The 20,725-nt window shown below is 39.4% G+C and overlaps 1 pseudogene; it reads left to right on the forward strand.

Annotated features, from left to right (window-relative positions):
* Window positions 1–18,694: 18,694 nt before the first annotated feature.
* Window positions 18,695–19,120, forward strand: LOC122468505 (annotated as a pseudogene).
* Window positions 19,121–20,725: the final 1,605 nt, after the last annotated feature.

The raw sequence follows: 20,725 nt of genomic DNA on the forward strand, positions 1-20,725 counted from the left end.
GGCTCAGGTCATGATCTCACGGTCCGTGATTTCGAGCCCCGCATCAGGCTCTGTGTTGACAGCTCAGAGCCTGGACCCTGCTTCCGATTCTGTGTCTCCCTCTCTCTCTGCCCCTGCCCCGCTTGCACTCTGTGTGTGTCTCTCTCTCAAAAATAAATAAACATGGGGCGCCTGGGTGGCGCAGTCGGTTAAGCGTCCGACTTCAGCCAGGTCACGATCTCACGGTCCATGAGTTGGAGCCCTGCGTCAGGCTCTGGGCTGATGGCTCAGAGTCTGGAGCCTGTTTCCGATTCTGTGTCTCCCTCTCTCTCTGCCCCTCCCTCGTTCATGCTCTGTCTCTCTCTGTCCCAAAAATAAATAAACGTTGAAAAAAAAATTAAATAAATAAATAAATAAATAAATAAACATTTAAAAAGTTGTAATAATAAAAAAATAAAATAAACAACTCAGGAAACAACAGATGTTTGTGAGGGTGTAGAGAAAGGGGAGCCCTCTTGCACTGTTGGTGGGAATGCAAACTGGTGCAGCCGCTTTAGAAAACAGCGTGAAGGTTCCTCAAAAAATTAAAAATAGAATTACCCTATTGCCCAGCAATAGCACTACTAGGAATTTATCCAAAGGATACCAGAGTGCTGATTCATAGGGGCACGTGTACCCCAATGTTTATAGCAGTGCTTTCAACAATAGCCAAATTATGGAAAGAGCCCAAACATCCATCAACTCAGGAATGGATAAAGAAGATGTGGTTTATGCATACAATGGAATACTACTCAGCAATGAAAAAAATGAAATCTTGCCATTTGCAACACATGGACAGAACTGGAGGGTATTATGCCAAGGGAAATAAGTCAGTCAGAGAAAGACAGATATCATATGTTCTCACTCATATGTGGAATTTGAGAAACTTAACAGAAGACCATGGGGGAAGGGAAGGAAAAAAAACAGTTACAGACTGCGAGGGAGCCAAACCATAAGAGACTTAAATACAGAGAACAAACTCGGGGTTGATGCAGGGTGGGGGGGGAGGGGTGGGCAGGAGGGGAGGAGAAAATGGGTGATGGGCATTGAGGAGGGCACTTGTTGGGATGAGTACTGGGTGCTGTATGTAAGTGATGAATCATGGGAATCTACTCCCGAAGCCAAGAGCACACTGTATACTCTGCATGTTAGCTAACTTGACAATAAATTATATGTAAAAAAATTTAAAAGTACATATTTGTAGGTGCTCACATTCAACAGAGAATGGAACAAGAATGACTCTTGCTTACCTAACGCTTAGAATCCAGATAGAGTCCCACATGAGACATGTATTTAAATGAATCGCTACATAATTACAACTGTGGTAAGTACTACAAAGAAGAACATCTAAGTGCATGAATGATATAGACTGAATGTTTATCTCCCTCCAAAATTCATATGTTGAAATCTAACCAAGGTGCTGGTATTAGGAGGTGGGGTTTTAGGGAGGGGATTAGGTCATGATGGTGGAACCCCAATGAATGGTATTAGTGCTCTAATAAAAGGGACCCTAGAGACCTCCCTTGCTCCTTCCACCACGTGGGGACACAGTGAGAAGACAGCCATCTATGAGCAAACAGGCCCTCATCAGACACTGAATCCTCCAGTGCCTTGACCTTGGACTTCCAGTCCCCAGAATCGTGAGCAATAAATGTTTGTTGTTTATAAGCCACCCAATCACCGGCATTTTGTGATAGCAGCTAAATAGACTAAGATAACATATATGTTTACATGCTTATGTGTATATACAATACATATATACGTACATACCCCCCAACCCCTTTAGTTATAGGGAAGAAATACAATTGACTATATAATTTGACTAAAGAAGCAAACAAAACAGGAAAAGTGTATTTTCTTATTTATCACCACAATTTTGTGACATAAACACACTGATAGATGGACATTATTTCTGTTCCACATATGGGGAAACTGAGGCATTGACAAAGCTGCCCTGGTTCTTTGCAGTCACAACCAGTTTGACACTTGGGTGTCCTCTGAATGGTAGGATTTTAGGTACAAGAGTGAAAGGCTTCTGGACGCCTTCAACTTGAAAAGTTCTGCCTTCACTGTGCCTGAAGTATCTAAAGGGAAAGGAAGAGTCCTTTATTGCCACTAAAGAATGAGATTTACGCTATGAGTGGCATTTTTACAACACCTTTCCTTAAATGTATTCATAGGAACACACAGATGCAAGGTTTTTATCCCTGATAACAGTGGTGAACCGTCTGAAGACCAAAAGATGGCTTTCGTCTAAGAAAGGTGAGCATGGTCTGCTCATAGCTGTACCTGGCCAAGAGTGTTTTTCATCACATAAGAACTAGCAAGGTCTATGAACTCAAGAGTCGTTTCACCTCTCTGAAACTCTGTCTCCTCTTCTTCAAAGGAAGAGGAGAAATAGATGACCTCCAAGCTCCTTCTGATGTTATTATTTTATCATAAATGAAAGGAAGCCCTTGTAAAACATATTTGCCAATATGTGCTAAATGTTCTCCTTTCTCCCAACATTCCTTCAGGATGCACATAAGATAATAAATTCTACGATAAGCATAAGCAAAAGGACTTCTGTCTTTGTGGCATCTCGACTCTCAGTTTTTTGTGATGGCTTGTCCTTTAAAACACACACAAAAAAATGTTAAACTGCAAGCTGCCTTGCCAAAAACGATCAGCAGTGGGTAAGAGGGTCGGTGATGAGTGAGAGGATATTGTAAAGAGGCAAAGGTGAGACCACGAAGGGTCTTGCAGATTGCGATAAAAATGTTGGATATTATAGTAAGTACCACTGAAACCCAAATGAAGGTTTTTAAGCTGGGGAACAGCATAACCACATTGCATTTCTTGAAGATCACACACTGCTGTGTGGAGAGCAGGATCGAGGACCGCAGAAGGAGATGTAGGAAAAACAGCCTGGAAGTCAGTCCCACAGTCTGGGTGAGTGACATCAGTGGGTCTCAACAAAAGAGAGCTAACACAGAATTATTGGGGGACATGAGTTAACAGGACTGGGTGTTACATTTAATGTGATCTGTGAGGAAGAGTAGGTTTCCAGAATAGCTTCATGAGCAACAGGTCGCTCACTGAGCTGGCGTTTCAGACATGAGCAACAGGTCGCTCACTGAGCTGGCAAAGCCTGGGAGAGAGGCATAGCTAGGAGAGAAACACGGCTTCAGTCTTGAACATGTTCAGCCTAGGATGCCTGGGAGAGAGGCATAGCTAGGAGAGAAACACGGCTTCAGTCTTGAACATGTTCAGCCTAGGATGCCTGGGAGATACTCAAATAGAACTGCTGAGATGGCACTGAAATGTGAGACTGGACAAGAGAGAGGCTGGGAGAGGGGTAAACTGGAGAGTCTTGGGTACATAGGAGATTTCAGGTGCCTAGCCGGGAGAGTGGACATGGAAGAGAAAGGGCCCGGGGATGTTCCAATGTGCAGAGATTGGGAGGAGGAGAATAGGCCATCAGAAAGGACTCAGAAGGAGCTTCTAGAGAGGTGGCAAGAACATCCAGAAGGTTTGTAGTCACAGAAGCCCCAACAAAACTGTCTATTGGATTCTGCACTATGGCGACCATTTGGTGAACTTGGAAAAGGCAGTTTCCAGGGAGTAGTAGAAGGGCAGGTGGTGGAAGCCATATGGGAATGGACTGAGAAGCTCTCCAGAGGGGAAGAAAGGAAGGTGGCTTCTGCATATACACCTTCTAAGAATCCTGAATATGGAAATGGAGAAGAGAGCTGAGTGGCAACACAAGGGCAACTTGAAGGTCAAGAGATGTGTGAAGGCTCCCTACAAGGATCCAAAAACAAATGACAAATGGAAGGAATCATGAGAAGCAGAAAGAAACAGTAGAGTGAAAATGAACAGAAGGAGATGAACTTAGGCACAAGGTCTAGAGCAGATTGGGAAGACTTGCCCGTGACCAGAGAGAAGCAACACAACTCGGTTAAGGGAGAGGATGGGGACAGATGGAGAGGAGGACTGCCAGGAGAGAGTGGGGGAATAACAGTCTCCCCACTTCTATCACCCCCCCCCCCAATCAGTCCCACACTGTCAAGTCTGGACCCTTGTTCCCATTATGCATATTAAAAAAAAAAACCTGAGGCTCAGATTGGTTCAAGACATCTGCTTGAAATCCTGTATGTCAATGGCAGAACCAGAGTTCAAACCCAAGTTGTTGGTCTCTCAACACTCCCTCCTTCCCTTCCTTCACTCTCTTTCTCTCTGTCTCTCTCTAAACCTCCTTTCTTTCTTCCTGCTCCCTTTCTTGCTACTTCTTTTTTTGAATGCCGGTCAGGTCCTTGAGCAAAATCAATCTTGGAGTTAGTGTACTGAAACCCTTAGGCACACTCTCCTCAGCCTGGATTTTACATGCTATCAAAGGATAGATTCGCCAGCAGATTAAAGCTATTTGAAGCCTTCTCGAGTTTTATGCCTCAGTTGTTTGGAGTTAGGGACCTCTCAAGTTCTGGGATTTTAAAATATGCTTTCTTTTTTTCTTTTCAATTTTGTTGACAATTTCCATTAGAGCCCTGTTATCCCTCTGGATTGCTCCCATATAACTGCTTCGGAGGTTAAAGAATGCATTTGCCAAGGTTGGAAGCAGACTGGGGCCTCTGGAGTTCAATGCGTCACCTTAAATTCCAAACTTGTTCATGGTTCAAATTCATTTACACTTGGCATCAAAATCAACACATTCTGTTTCTTTAAAAAAGGCTCTTCAAATGGCCTTTAAGAAAAGAACATAAACAGGGGACATTAAATAATTCATCCAAATAGCTTTCATGAAGTAAACGTGTAAATGGATAAGAATCATATAGGTTACATTTTGCTTGTAATCCACCAGAAAATAAATAAAAGGCTTAAAAGCTAGTCTGAAATTTCATAAACCCTAAACACACCAGGTTCCAACTACCTCATTAGTATAAAATAATACATTAGTCCAATTCACTTTGGGTGCTCAAGTGGAAACCTTTGGTGCAAATAAATTATTTGTATGAAAAGATGTCTGCTTCATTGCACTAAACGGTACTCTTGTGGCCCCAAGTGTTAATGATGCTCCCAGCCGCTTCTAATGACATGTGGTAAAATCACACTGTTGTTTAAATAAAGATAGAGGGCTAATCGCAGACCTGGGACTGACTGCACAGCCGAGGGGAGGGAGCGTGCGGGATTCTGAAGTCAGATGTGAGTTCCAGTTCTGGATCTGCCCTAGTCCAGCTGTGTGACTTTGTGCACATTATTTGGCCTCCATACATTCCCGTTTGCTCATATTCTAAATAAGTAGATAAAAACAATAAAAGGCTGTCTCTCTGGGACTTGTTGTAAGGGTAGCTTACAGCAAGTCCTAGATGTTACTGCACTTGATCCCTTAGCTTCTCTGCACCCGTCCCTATGTTGCTGCTCAATCAGCAGGGGACTCCTGGGTGGTTTGCAGGGTGAAGCAGCTGGCTAAATAAGGCAACACATCCCATTGTCTACCCTTAGCCTGTGCCCTATCCCTCCTCCAACTGCCTAGATTTGAAGGAAGAGCTTTACACAACATGGAGAGAACTCAGATCACGCTGTCCTCCCTCTTGTTTTTATAGATGAGCAAACTTGGTTTCAAACAAAGGAAGTAACTAGCTGACGGTCCTTCAGCATCATTCCTTAACTCTGTGTTTCTGTCACCAGATGTGAGGTGCAGCGAGCGCATTGTGAAATGTGTAGTATCCTCTATCATTTAGGCAAGTTCACAGGGACAGACTAGGGAATTGTTAGGAGCTCATCTGGTAACAAACAAACAAACAAACAAAAAACAAAACAAAACAAAGCAAACAACAACAAAAACATCCAATATCCTATCATCATTCAGTGCTTATTGAATTTCTCTCCAGTACAAACAAGTCCTGGAGTTGTTGAGCAGAGGGTCTTAAAATAAACATGGCCGTAAGTCTAAGAGATATGACAAATATCTAATCATTAAAATACATATGATATATGATGCAGCAAAGTTGGCAGGACCTACCTGAAGGACCAAATTAGGAGGCTACTGTAAATTTCATGTACTTAAGAAAAAAATTGCATCTACTTATTTTCTTCAAAAGAAGAGAAATCATGCTAATCTTCAATTAAACAAATATTTATGTATACCTAGTTGTGTAGAGGGTATTATAGAAGAATCAAAGAAAAATTAAGTTCTATACCATTGTCGGTGCCTACAAGGACTTTATGATTCATTGAAAGGATAAAACACAGCCTTGCAAGCAAGTTAACAGTGTAGTAGAAACTAAACAGACGGTCATTGAAGTGAACCGAAGGGGAAGTTGCACGGGTTATTCTATCAACAATCTACTTTTTTTAGCAGCTGCAGTATGCAAGGTACTATATGAAGCCCTGGAAATATAATTAATTAAAAATTATTACCTTGGGGGGCATCTGGGTGGCTCAGTCAGTGAAGCATCTGACTCTGTTTCAGCTCATGTCATGATCTCATGGTCCATGAGTTCAAGCCACATTGGGCTCGGTGCTGTCATTGCGGAGCCTGCTTAGGATTCTCTCTCTCTCTCTCTCTCTCTCTCTCTCTCTCTCTCTCTCTCGCCTTCCCTCTATTGTACTGTCTCTCTCTCTCAAAACAAAAATAAGTTTAAAAATATCATTACCTTCTGTCTTCAAGATAATAATATGTCCTTGCTAGATGGCAAGTAAATGAACTATTAGGATAAAGTAGGGCCATACGATGATAGGAGTAGGCATAAAGTATCGTGGGAGCACAGAAGGGTGCCTTTCACTGACTAGAGACATAAGGGAAAGCTTCATGGAAGTGGCGGCAGATTGAATACAGAGCATTAATATTTTGAGAGATCTCAGCCAAGAGCAAGAGCCTTGTATAGGCACGAGCATCACGGGGAGGAGACAGAGTTGCAAACAGAGTCAAATTCTTAGATTTGAAAAGCGCCCTCCCAGAGAGAAAACTTTGAGGATTTGGTTAGCTGGTTGTGTCTGAGGGATTTCAAGAACTTGTCTTTTCACCTGTAGAGAAAAACTGAGTCATGCAGAGCACCGACTTTACACCATAAGCAAGAGAGTAGGAAAGAACCAGTAACAACGGAAGCACTTTCCGGCCCTACTGAAAACAGAAGTCCATTCAGCTGGTGAGAGGAGAAAGATGTGTTACATAGAGACCTCGGACCCAGAATCTAGAGCAAGGTCACAGATATCAGCAGCAGATGCAGCCTCCCAGAGAAGGAGGTAGGCACCAGAGACAAATAAGACATGGGGACCAACACATGCGCCTCACACAATGGCAAAGAGACACGTCGTCTCCTGGCAACATCCATCACCCCGAAGGACAGGATGAGAGAAAGAGTCTTAAGTTAGCCACACTGACATTCTGAATGGACCATGTTTAAATCCAGAAGTGACTGAGTTGCCATGAAATTACAGGAGAAACTTTTTCACCATGAGCAGAAATAGGGGGTCCTGAGAAAATAAAAAAATAAGGAAATGGGCTCACAAGAAGTGTAGAAAAAGAAGGAGAGTTGCATCCTTGTACGTCTGAGGGGTGTGAGCTGAAATCACGCCCCACTCAGAGTTATCCAGGTGAAGAAGGACCCATGGCACAAATATGGTGTGTGCTAAAAGCACTTAATCATCACCAGAGCATCAGGTCCAAGTTGACGAGCACTGGGGAGGTAGTGTGAGCTTACAGGGCTTTCTCGGTTGGGTAAGGAGGTCAGACTTTACCCCACAGGTAATGGGAAGCTGCTGTAGGTTCAGAACTCTACATTTTGGACCTGCCCGTTAGTTGTCATGTGATCTTGGAAAAGTGTCCTAACCAACTCTCTAAGCCCAAGATTCCTAAGCTGTAAAAGCCACAGTGTTATCGTGGGGACTTGATGATGATGGGGTCTTTCTTGGTGATTCAAGGCATGCTATGTACGCATGCCAGCCGGCTGCCCGGGCTTTCCCGGGTCTAAGTGCAGGCAGGTCAGATGCAAAGGCTAAGACCTTTCCTTCTAAAGGTCCTCCCTCCAGGGTACAAGGAGACACTGGACTAGGGAACACTGTTCTCTCAGCAGCACCACACCCACCCCAGCAGGCCCCATGCCCCTTGAGTTGTCTGAACTGATAAACAGGGCAGACCCCCTCTCAAGGGTGCAAGCTGGGGAGAAAATCCACCTCTCTGTGCTAGAGACACCTGGCTGCATGGCAAAACACTGTGGTGCTGTGATTCCCACATTCACCCTGGGTCCTGCACATGAACTTGGTCCGGCACCTCACACCTGATTCCTGGTGTCTTGCGCTCAGCGAGAGTGTGGTGTGCTCTCCCAGCCCTGGAAGGAAGGGTGTGCAGTGGGGAGAGGCTTGGACTCTAAAGCCAAATTCCCCCACGAGTCTAGGTGACAGAAGTCCATTGTGCCTCTGTCCCTCACATTTCTGGAGGCTAGAAGCCCATGACCAAGGTGTGGCCAGGGCTGCCTTCCCAAAAGTTCTAAGGAGTGACCCCTACCCCACCTCTTCTAGTTTCTAGAAGCTTCTGGAATTCCTTGGCTTGTGGCAGCATAAGTGTAATTTTTTCCTGTATATTTTCACTTTTTCCGGTGTGCCTCACTGTGTCCTCTCTTCTTCTTATAAAAATATCAGTCTTTGTATTTAATATCCACCTGACACTCAGAATGATTTCATCTCCAAATCCTTAACTAAATGCATTTGCAGAGACCTTATTTCCTTTTTTTTAATCGAAGTTAGTTAACACGTAGGGTAATAGCAGTTTCAGGAGTATAATTTAGTGATTTGTCACTAAATATAACACCCAGTGCTCAAGCCAACAAGTGCCCTCCTTAATGCCCATCACCCATTTAGCCCATCCCCCACCCAACACCCTTCCAGCAACCCTCATTTTGTTCTCTGTATTTAAGATTCTCTCATGGTTTGCCTCCCTCTCTGTTTCTATCTCATTTTTCCTTCCCTTCCCTTACGTCCACATGTTTTGTGTGAATGAAATCATATATTTGTCTTTCTCTGAGTGACTTATTTTGCTTAGCATAATACATTCTAGTTCCATCCACGTTGTTGCGAATGGCCAGATTTCATTCTTTTTGGTCACCAAGTAATATTTCATCGTGTATATATACCACATCTTCTTTATCCATTCATCAGTTGATGGACCTTATTTCCAAATAAGGTCACATTCTAAGATTCTGGATGGACATGAGTTTTGAGGGGACACTGTTCAGCCCACCACAGCTCCCTCATCTGAATGAGAATAACTCTAGGCACCTACTTCACTAGATGTTGTGAGTAGTAAATGAGACAGTGCACATAGCAGAGTGCTTAGCGTAACGCCCAACATACAGAAAACACTCAGTCAATGTTAACTGTTAATAACAGTGGGCCTAGACCTACCAGCCTCTCATCCTCTGCCCTTAGGGAAGTCATGTAACCTCTTGTTTCTCCATTCTCCCATTTGGTAGGAGGAATACTAATGTTCAACACTCCTGGGGCCCAGGGTTTAGTCCAGGGGTCAGAAGACCTTTTCTGTTGAGAGCCAGGTCCTAAACATCTTTGGCTTCAAAGGCTACTCAGTCTCTGTTGGAACTACATAACTCTGCTATTGTAGTGGGAAAGAGGCTATAGATTATTCATAATCAAAAGGGTATGGCTCTTCTCCAAAGCATTTTATTTACAGAAACGGACAGTGGGCTAGATTTGGCCCATGGACTGAGGTCGCCTGCCCCTCTTCTGGTCTCTCCCCTCCAACGTGGCCTTCAGCCAGTCCTCCCAGACCTTACTTTTTGCCCTTCAGAAAAGAAAAGAAAAGAAAAGAAAAGAAAAGAAAAGAAAAGAAAAGAAAAGAAAAGAAAAGAAAAGAAAAGAAAAGAAAAGAAAAGAAAAACTCATTTATGTTGGAATCCTAATGGGTCAATACCCAGAAAGTTAAACTTATCCTAAAGAAATTCAGAGTTTCTTTGGTTACCAAGTGACCGTATCTCCAGTAATAAATGTTTCTTAAAAGTCACTGTTTTATCTCCCACAAAGATCAAAACATCTTGGAGAAGCAGTAAGTCAAGTGGTTTGGGCTCTGGTTTGAGTCTTTCCTCTATATAGCACTCACCAGCTATTCGACTATGTCAAAATTATTTGATGTCCCGAGACTAAGTTTTCTTACCTACAAAACGAGTATAATAAAAACACCTCCCTCACAGGCTCCTGTGCGAATTGAAATGCAGTACACAAAGCCCTTGATACCAAGACTGACCAAGAGAAAACACTCGGTCCACATCAGATAGTAGCATAATTAGCATTACCACTTCTGTAACTATTAACAGCACCAAGCACCAGGCTTTCTACAGAGTCTTTACAGTTTAATTGGCATCTTTACCTTTTTTCCCCAATTTCCTGCCTGCAAGATTCTCCCAGGAATCACCGTGGGTGCGTCATCACCTCTGCTAATTATATTGAATTTACACATCCTTCCCAGTCTCCTACTACACTGAGGTCAGCTGTGGAATTTAGTAATGTCTCAGACAGACGTTTTCCCCTTAGCCCTTAGCAACTTTTTAAATGCAAATATGAATAAGCCTGAGATCTTCTGGAGCAAAGTCGATGGCCACTGCCCCCTTTTTAGAACCCATTTTCTTCGGGTCATTTCTGCATAGTTACTGCTTTTTGATCAAATTACTAGCACAGGGATAATAACACTTACCCAGCACTTTTTATCTCCAAAGCGATGTAAAGGCCTTCAAGTCCATCTGTCTCTTCAGTGAATTTTCCATCCTTAATAAAAACAAGTTTCAGGCACTGACTTCAAATGCTGATGCAGGTGAACCCACCTCCTGCAGAGCAGGTGCACCACATGTATATTAATGTACAAAACCCGGAACCAGGAGGCAGGCAGGAAGCTTCAAAGGCTCAGGATGTAGAACCAGAAGATAAAGGCTCTCTTTAGAGATTTCTGACTTTGGGCAAGTCATTTAACCTCAGCATCTCAGTTGCCTGGTACGTAAAAATGGGGATCATAAATACGCCTCCCCTGTGTACAGTCTGTTGCAAGAAATAAGGGAGAAACTGGCTGCAGAAATGACTTATAATATGATGTGGGTGGTATAAGTTCACCATTACTTCCCAAAGTGGTCATTTTATCCAAGTTTGGGTCCCCTAGGAATAAACCTAGTGTTTTGCCTTCTTCCACTTCTTGAACAAAATGTCTCAAAGGTCCCTTCTGTCCCAAAGAAAAAGAAGAGAAACTGTTTGTTGTGCATTTCATGAAGAGTCATGCTAACTGATGGAGCATTTACTCAATTTCACACACTATCCCAAGAGATCTTACCTAAGCCTCAGAGCATCTTGTGAAATAGGTAGTATTAGGAGTTCCATTTTACAGAATTGAAAACTAAGGCACAGATGTGTTTCAGGTCTTGCCCATGTTTACTAAGAAGAAGAGGTTATTTTCTTAACCAACAGGTTTCGATATCACTTTAGGAACCCCCAGAGACACTGGAGAGGAGTCTGTGAGATCAAAACTGTTTTCAAAACAATACCAAAGCACTGTGGGACCTTTCCACTCACCTTCTGCCACAAGTATATGCTGGAATTTTCTGGACCCTACGTGTCATATGATTTCACAAAAGACTGAATGCAGAAACACCTAGGAAAATCCTGCTGTCTTCTACTAAACCGGGAGAGATTTGCAAAGATGTAAAATAATGTAACGCTTCTCGTTATTTTTTGTTTTGGAAGATATAGTTATTTTTCATTTAAAATGTGATTTGTTTCTGACACATGAGATAAAGTGTTAATATCCAAAATCTATAAAGAACTTATCAAAATCAACACCCAAAAAACAAAGAATCCAGTGAAGAAATGGGCATAAGACATGAACAGACACTTTTCCAAAGAAGACAAATAGATGGCTGACAGACACATGAAAAGATGCTCAACATCATTCATCATCAGAGAAATACAAATCAAAATCACAATGAGACACCACCTCACACCTGTAAGAATGGCTAAAATTAACAACTCGGGAAACAACAGATGTTGGCGAGGATGTGGAGAAAGGGGAACCCTTTTGCACTGTTGGTGGGAATACAAACTGGTGCAGCCACTCTGGAAAACAGTGTGGAGGTTCCTCGAAAAATTAAAAATAGATCTACCCTATGACCCAGCAATAGCACTGCTAGGAATTTACCCAAGGGATACAGGAGTGCTGATACATAAGGGCACTTGTACCCCAATGTTTACAGCAGCACTTTCAGCAATATCCACCTTATGGAAAAAGCCCAAATGTCCAGCAAATAATGAATGGATAAAGAAGATGTGCTACACACACACACACACACACACACACACACACACATGCATGCATGAGCACAGGAGTATTATTCAGTGGTCAAAAAGAATGAAATCATGCCATTTGCAACAACATGGATGGAACGAGAGGGTATTATGCTAAGTGAAATAAGTCAGAGAAAGACGAGTATCATACAATTTCACTTGTGTGGAATTTAAGAAATAAAACAGATGAGCATAGGAGAAGAGAAGGAAAAATAAGATAAAAACAGAGAGGGAGGCAAACCATAAGAGACTCTTAAACACAGAGAACAAACTGAGAGTTGCTGGAGGGGAGGCGGGTAGGGGGATAGGCTAAATGGGTGATGGGCATTAAGGAGGGCACTTGTTGGGAAGTGATGAGTCACTGGGTTCTACTCCTGAAACCAATACTACACGGTATGTTAACTAACTTGAATTTAAATAAATAAATCCAAAAAGATAAAGAATAAATATATTTTTGTGTAAAAGTGTGAAAATAAATATTCAGAACAATGAAAAAAATGTGTGATTTGTTTCAACAGGCAATGCATTTTATTTCATTTTTAGTGAATTAATAAATGCATATCACTATGCATATTAATACACAGTGCATATTTTTTAATTCTCAGTTTTAATATGGTAAATATCAGTAGCTATAACAAATGTGAACAAAAGCCTTTGGGAGCCCTCAGTACTTTTTGAAGGGTGTAAAGTGGCCCTGACATCTAAACCTTTGAGAGCTGGTGCTCTCAGCTAGACACGGTGTCTCTCTTAATCTCTCACACAAGCTATATTGCTATTTCTAGTTTTTGATGAGTAAATTGAAGTTTGGAGAACTTAAGTTTTTCAAGGTCACATGACTCACAATAAAATTTTTCAAGAAACAAGAGCTTAACAGCTTTACAGTGACTCAAATTCGTACCTTTTCCAATTTACTGTGACTCTCCCTTCCTTCTATGCTACCAGATACTCCAGCTGGCATGAAACTCTGCAGCTCACCTACCTCTATGCGCATAAAAGATCACAAAATTTAAACGGTTCAAAAAAGCCTTGTAATTGGCTCCCCATTCTTAACTTGTTTAGGGTCTAGATAACGTTAGAGATGGCAAGTGCTGCTCTTGACTCTACTTCCTCCCTCCCACCAAGTTTCCTATAACATGATCAAATGCCATTCTGATAGTGACCCTGACATTTTGTCACGGCAGAGCACTGACAACACTGTCTGTCTCTTCCCCGGCTATCAGCCCCCTGCTAGCAGAGTCCCAAATAGTTTAGCAGTCCAAAGAGATTTGTCATTGGCCTAATCTAGTCATGGTAATTTTGTTCAAGTTGACAAGCGGTTAGTCTAGAAGAGGTAATGTGACCCCATGCTGGCCAATAACATGGGAAACTACTGGGTTTTCCAGGAAACCACCACTTTCAGGAAAAAAATTGATTTGAGGTATGGTGTTTGTCCTACTTAGAATACACCTGTAATCCCTAGAGGTTTTTAGCTTTCTTGAAACAATAAGGTTACCAACCATGAGAAAAACAACTAAAAGAATCACAATAATCTTCACATCATTGAGCTGTTGAATGAAAACCAGCAATGACTTACCTTCATATATTTTATGAGATAAATAAGCCTTTATTTACTTTTTTATGTAGTTAATTTACCCTTAGTTGATTATCCTGTTATTTGAAGACAAACACACAACCAACTGATAGATACAGAGAGGTTTTCGTCAAATTTCAGAAATAATTCCCTACACAATACTCTGTTTGCTAATAAAAGTAGATCTGGAAATGACATAGATAATGTGATATATAGGGAAGCACTTTAAAATAGTACATCTGTATGTATATTTTTTAAAAGTTTACCAAAAAATATGAAAAAAAGATAGGAGAAGCAAAAGAGAACCAAGGCGGCTTTTTAGACCTGAAAAATACGATATCTGAAATGAAAACTTCACTGCATGGGATTAATAGATTAGATAGCAACAGTTTAAAAAATATCAGGATGATCTGGAAACAGCAATAAAAACTCCCAAACTTAAACACAAAGAGAGAAAAGACAGTAAATAATTAATAGAGCCATAGTGAATGAGAGACAATATCAAGTCGTCTAATATAAATGCAACTGAGTAAATGCCTGAGTAAAGGAGGAAGGCAGAAAAGAATGTTTATCAAAACAATGGCTGAAAATTTATTCAAATATGATGAACACTATATACACACACAGTCAAAAAGTTCAACAACCACCAAGCAAAATAAAAACAAAGAAATCCATACCAAAACCCATCACAATCAAATTGCAACAACCCACTGATAAAAAGAAAAATCATAAAAGAAACCATAAGTAAAAATGACACATTATATTCAGACAGACAAAGATAAGAGTGACGGCAGATTTCATATCACAAACAATGCAAGACAGAGGACAATAAAACATCTTTAAAGTGCTGAAAGGGAAATAAAATGCCATTCTATATCCAGTGAAAACATCCTTCAAAAGTGAAGAGTAATTTAAAATGTTTTCAGATAAGCAAAAACTAAAAGAATTTATTGTGAGGATATCTCTGCTACAAAAAATGTTAAAGGAAGTTATTTAGACAAAAAGAAAATGCTACCATATGGAAACTTGGATCTACTGAAAATAATTCAGAAAAGTCTAAACGATAACTATCTGTGTAAAGGAAGAAAGTTTTTCCTCATGTTTTAACTCTTTAAAAGAAAATCATTTCAAGAAAAAGTAAGCACAATGCAACATAGAGTTGGTAACATGCAGAAGTAAGTTGTATTATAACCAAATTATAAGGCTTGAGGGAGAACAGAAGTAGACTGTTTTTAAGAGTAGTACATCATAAAAGTAAAAGGTACAAAATGATACACAATGCAAACACTAATAATAAAACTGGCTCAGTCAGTAGAGCATGTGAGTCTTGACTTTGATGTCATGAGTTTGAGCCCCATGTTGGGTATGGAGCCTACTTTATTCTTTTTCTTTAATGTTCATTCATTTTTGAGAGAGAGAAAGAGAGCAGGGGTGGGGGGAGGGACAAAAAGAGAAGGAGATACAGAATCAGAAGCAGGCTCCAGGGTCCAAGCTGTCAGCACAGAGTCCAACACGAGACTTGAACCCACAAACTATGAGGTCATGACTTGAGCCAAAGGTGGACACTTAACCGACTGAGCCATCCAGGCACCCTAGAGCCTACTTTAAAAAAAATAAATAAAGTATTTTTTTAAAAAGAAAATTGAGTGACTCTATTAACAGACAAAGTAGACTTTAAGATGAGGAATATTGCTAGTGAGTGATAAAGAGGAACATCTCATAATAACAAAAGGTTCAATATATCAGGAAGGCCTAACAATCCTAAATGTGTAGACAGATAGAACTAAAAGGCAAGTGGACAGATTCTCAGTTATAAGGGAGATTTCAACACTTTTCTAGTAGTTAATATATAAATTAGACAGAATAGGGTCTACTAGAAGATGTAAGCAACATTTACCTCCAACTTAATCTGACATTTATAGACAAGTTACCAAACAACAAAGAATATAGATACTTTTCAAGTGTATATGGAAAATTCACTAAGATCTGCCATATGTTGGGCCATAAAACAAGCCTTAATAAATTTCAAAGGATGAGAATCATACATGCTATTTTCTCTGACTACAACAGAATTAAAATTCAAACACAGAAAAATATTAGGAAAATCCCAAAGATCTGGAAAAACAATACTTTCAAAAGAATCCATTTTTCAAAGAAAATTTGAAAAAGGAAATTAGGAAAATACTTCAAAATGAGTGAAACTTTGTGAGATGCAAATAAAGCAGTACTTAGAAGAAATTTTGTAGCATTAAATGCGTATGTTGAAAATGTTTAACACATCTAAGATCAGTTATCTTAGATTTCACTTTAACAAGCTAGGGAAAAAAACTGAAATCCAAAGTACAAGGAAACAAGTAATAAAAAGTTTAAATCAATGGAATGAAAAAGCAAACAATAAAGAAAAATAAATGAAACCATCAACTGCTAGTTTAAAAAGATCCATACAAATAATAAACCTCTAGCTAGACTTATCAAAAAATACAAAAATTTCTAATATCAAAAATAAAATAGAATGTCACTGAACATTCTATGGGCATTAAACAGACAAAAATAGAATGTCATGAACACCTCTATGCCAACAAATTTGATGACCTAGGTGAAATGTTCAAATTTATCAAAAGACACAAACTTGGTAACCTGATACAAGAAGAAAGAGAAAGTTAAAATAGCTGTGTATTTCTTAAAGACATTGAATTTTGCATTAAAATCCTCAAAAAACCAGTCCCTCCCCAAAAAAGCATTCCAAACTCAGGTGACTATTTTACTGGTGAATTTATCAAATCTTTAGAAAAAAAAATAATGCCAATCTTACATAAACACTTTCAGAAAATAGAGAAGTAAGGTATACTTCTGAATTCATTTTATAAGGCGGATATTACTCTGACACCGGAAAACTACCGTTTTGTGAATACAGATGCAACAAGCTCCTATAAAATATAACCATATTGAATGTAACAATAATCTGAAAGCATAATTCATCATGAACAAGTAGGATTTACCTTATGAATGCAAGGTTGGTATAACACTCAAAAATCTACAAATGTAATTCACCATATAGACAGAATAAAGAAGGAGAAACCATAGGATCAACTCCACAGTTGTAGAAAAGATATGAGTAGGTTGAATGTTTAAAAATTTTGGGGGGGGGGCAGATATACCACGCAAGGAGTAACCAAAAGAGAGTAAGAGTCGCTGTATGGAGATCAGACAAAATAGACCATAACAAAAAAATTGTTATTAGAGGTAAGAACATTTTATAGTAATAAATATGGTCAACTCATAAAGAAGTCATAACAATTGCTATCATATATGCACCTACCAAGAGAACTCCAAAATGTATGAAGAAAAAAAACTGATAAAACTAAAGAGAGAAATAGATCATTCAGCAATACCCCATTTTCAATAATAGATAGAGCAAATAGGCAGAAGATCAGTAAGGACATAGAGGACTTAAACAACTCTAACCATATCTAACAGACATTTACAGAATGTTCTACCCAACAAAAGCAGAATACACATTCTTCTCAACTGTACAATAAAACATTCTTCTGACTAGGCCATATTCAACCCAGAAAGCAAACCTCAATAAATCTAAAAGAACTGAAATTATAAAGTATTACTCCCCCAGCATGATGGAATGAAACTGAAAATCAATCAAAAAAACTTGAGAAATTGAAAAATTTGTGAATTTAATGTTTATTTATTTTGGAGGAGAGAAAGCATGAGTGGGGGAGGGGCAGAGAGAGAGAGAGAGAGAGAGGGAGACACAGAATCTGAAGGGGGCTCCAGGTTCTATCTAAGCTGTCAGCACAGAGCCCGATGCAAGGCTCAAACTCAGGAGCTGTGAGATCATGACCTGAGCCAAAGTCGGATGCTTAACTGACTGAGCCACCCAGGTGCCCCTAAAAATTTGTGATATTAATCAACATACTCCTAAATAACCAATGGATCAAAGAAGAAATCAGAAGGAATATTAGAAAATACTTTGAGATGAATGTAAACAAAAACACAACATGTAAAAATCTTTGGGATTCAGCTGAAGTAGTGCTTTGAGAAAAATTATAGCTATAAATGACTGTTTTTTTTTAAAAAGAAATATTTCAACTAAATAAACCAACTTTCCATTTTAAGAAACTAAAGAAGAAGAACAAACTGAAACCAAAGAAAAAAGGGAAAGAAAATAGAGAGAGGGGAAATTCAAATTCCTAAAATCAGGAATAAAAGATGGGGCATCACTACCTACTTTACAGAAATGAAAAAGATCATAAGGGAATACTATAAACAACTTTACCAATGAAGTATATAACCAAGATGAAATGGACAAAATCCTACTGACAAACTACTGAGACTGATTCAAGAAGAAATAAAAAATATTAATAGATCTATAACCAAGTGAGAGATTAAATTACTTGTTTAAAAACTTACTACAAAAAAAATCAAAAAACAAAAACCAAAACACAAAAATCAAGGAGGTAAGATGGCGGGCTCGCAGTGAGAGGCTGTCAAGGATGAACATAAGTATGCCTGGAAGCAGATTTTATTTTATTTTATTTTTATTTTTATTTTTATTTTTATTTTTATTTTTAACATATGAAATTTATTGTCAAATTGGTTTCCATACAACACCCAGTGCTCATCCCAAAAGGTGTCCTCCTCAATACCCATCACCCACCCTCCCCTCCCTCCCACCCCCATCAACCCTCAGTTTGTTCTCAGTACTGGAAGCAGATTTTAAACTCAGTTTCTATTCAGATCATCTTCTTTCACACCGCCTGATAAACATCTTGATTTACCATGGCATTAACAGCAGTAAAGTGGCCATATCAAACAGAATTATCTGAAAACATTCATTTCCAATTCAAAATGGAGCTTTATATTGTGTTTGTCATAAATCTATGTATTTTCTCTTCCAGATGACTATCATTGCAAAGTAGAGCTTGCTATGACATCTGATGGCAGGATGAAAGTGTGCCACCACCCTCTGTGGACATTCTGTATAAACATACAAAACCTACCCCTCAGCCAGATCTTGTGCGTAATAATGAAGAAAACATGATCGAGTGCTGAACACCAGATGAGAAGAAAAAAAATGAACATTTTGAGTAAGGACCTATGACAGAACTACTTAGCAAAATGTTCTTTACTACTAAGCACTGTTGGTATCCTCGTGGACAGTATCATAGATGTCATAGGAACCTGGATCCTCCAAAAGACAGATGATACTGAGGTTTTCAGGAATCAAAAAGATGTTATCTTTTGTCTCATTTGCCATTTGAGAAAAGGCAATTGAGTATATTCACTACTATGTTATGTAGCAAAATGATAACAAAATGTCTTTTCATATAAAAACAACCCATGGCCCAGCTGACTTTATTAATGAATTTTACAAATGTTTAAAGATGAGTTAACATCAATCCTTAATCTTTCAGAAACCTTCCAAAAAGTAGAAGGAAAAAAACATTTCCCAGCTTATTCTATGAGGCCATTTTTATCTTACTACCAAAACTAGACAATAATATCACAAGAATATAAAACAACGGACCAATGTTCCTCATGAATATGGATGAAAAATACTAAAAAAAAAAAAAAAATACTAGCAAACTGAATCTGGCAACCTATAAAAACGATTATACATCATGAATTATCCTAGAAATACAAAGCTGGTTCAGTATATGAAAATAAGTCAACGTAGCCCACTATATTAATCAAACAAAGACATAAGCCACATGACCATCTCAACAGATAGAGGGAAAAAAAAAACATTTGACAGAATCCAAATTTCTTTCCTGATTTAAAAAATAAATAAATAAAAATCTCAACAAAGTAGAAATTGAAGGAAAGGTCCTCAACCTGATAAGGGTGTATTTCAAAATCCTGCAATGAACATGATACTTATTGGTGAAAGACAAAGCTTTTCTCCTAAAAGTAAGAACCACACAAAGATGTCCACCCCTGCCACTTCCATTTCAGTATTGTACTTGAGGTTGTAGGCAGAGCAATTAGATACAAAGAAAAAAATAAAGGCATCCAGATTAGAAAAGGAGAAGTAAAATTATGTTTATTCACAGATGATTTGATTGTATATATATATATAAAATCCTAAGGAATCACCTAAAAAACTATGTGAACTAACAAGTGGGTTCAGCAAGTTTGCCTGACACAAAGGGCATGGTGTCTTATGGTGCCTCTTCATCCTTCATCAGTAAAATGAAAATAATCTTACCTGCTTCCCTAGCTTAGTTGGGTTCAACAAGACTATATAGGGAGGAGTCCAAATTCAGTGCCGGACACAAAATACGTGCTCAATAATGTGAGTTCCTTCTTTTCTTCATCATTCATCTCACTAATTTGCTATTTAAAGATGGTGGTTAGTAACAATAATTTGATGAAATACAAACATCCTAGCACAGCTGGATCACCTGACATTCATACATCAGCATAAAATAAGTGAATCTAAAACAGTTTGTCTCCTACTATCTGAGCAAAGCTCAGTCAGAATGGGAGTGGATATTTGATTAGCAGTCCTGGCTTCTTTCCCCTGCTCCTTCTTCCATGTTCCTGTTCCATTTCTAGAATCAATCCTACCTAAGGATTAAATACCCTCAGTCCCTCTGGTTGAGGAAAATGGGGTCAAGGCAAAGGGATAAACATTAAACTATGGAGAAAGGTTTAGACTTCTTGCCCACTCCTCATCAAATTACTCACTACACTCTATTCCCCAAGACAGGAATATGGCTTCTTCCTTCTACTCTATCTTCTGTTCCCCCATCAAAGGAGGAGGGGGAGGAAGTGATGCGGGGGAGGAGGAGGAGAAGCAGGAGGAGG

The sequence above is a fragment of the Prionailurus bengalensis genome, chromosome B1 (assembly GCF_016509475.1).
Source record: "Prionailurus bengalensis isolate Pbe53 chromosome B1, Fcat_Pben_1.1_paternal_pri, whole genome shotgun sequence".
Taxonomy (NCBI): domain Eukaryota; kingdom Metazoa; phylum Chordata; class Mammalia; order Carnivora; family Felidae; genus Prionailurus; species Prionailurus bengalensis.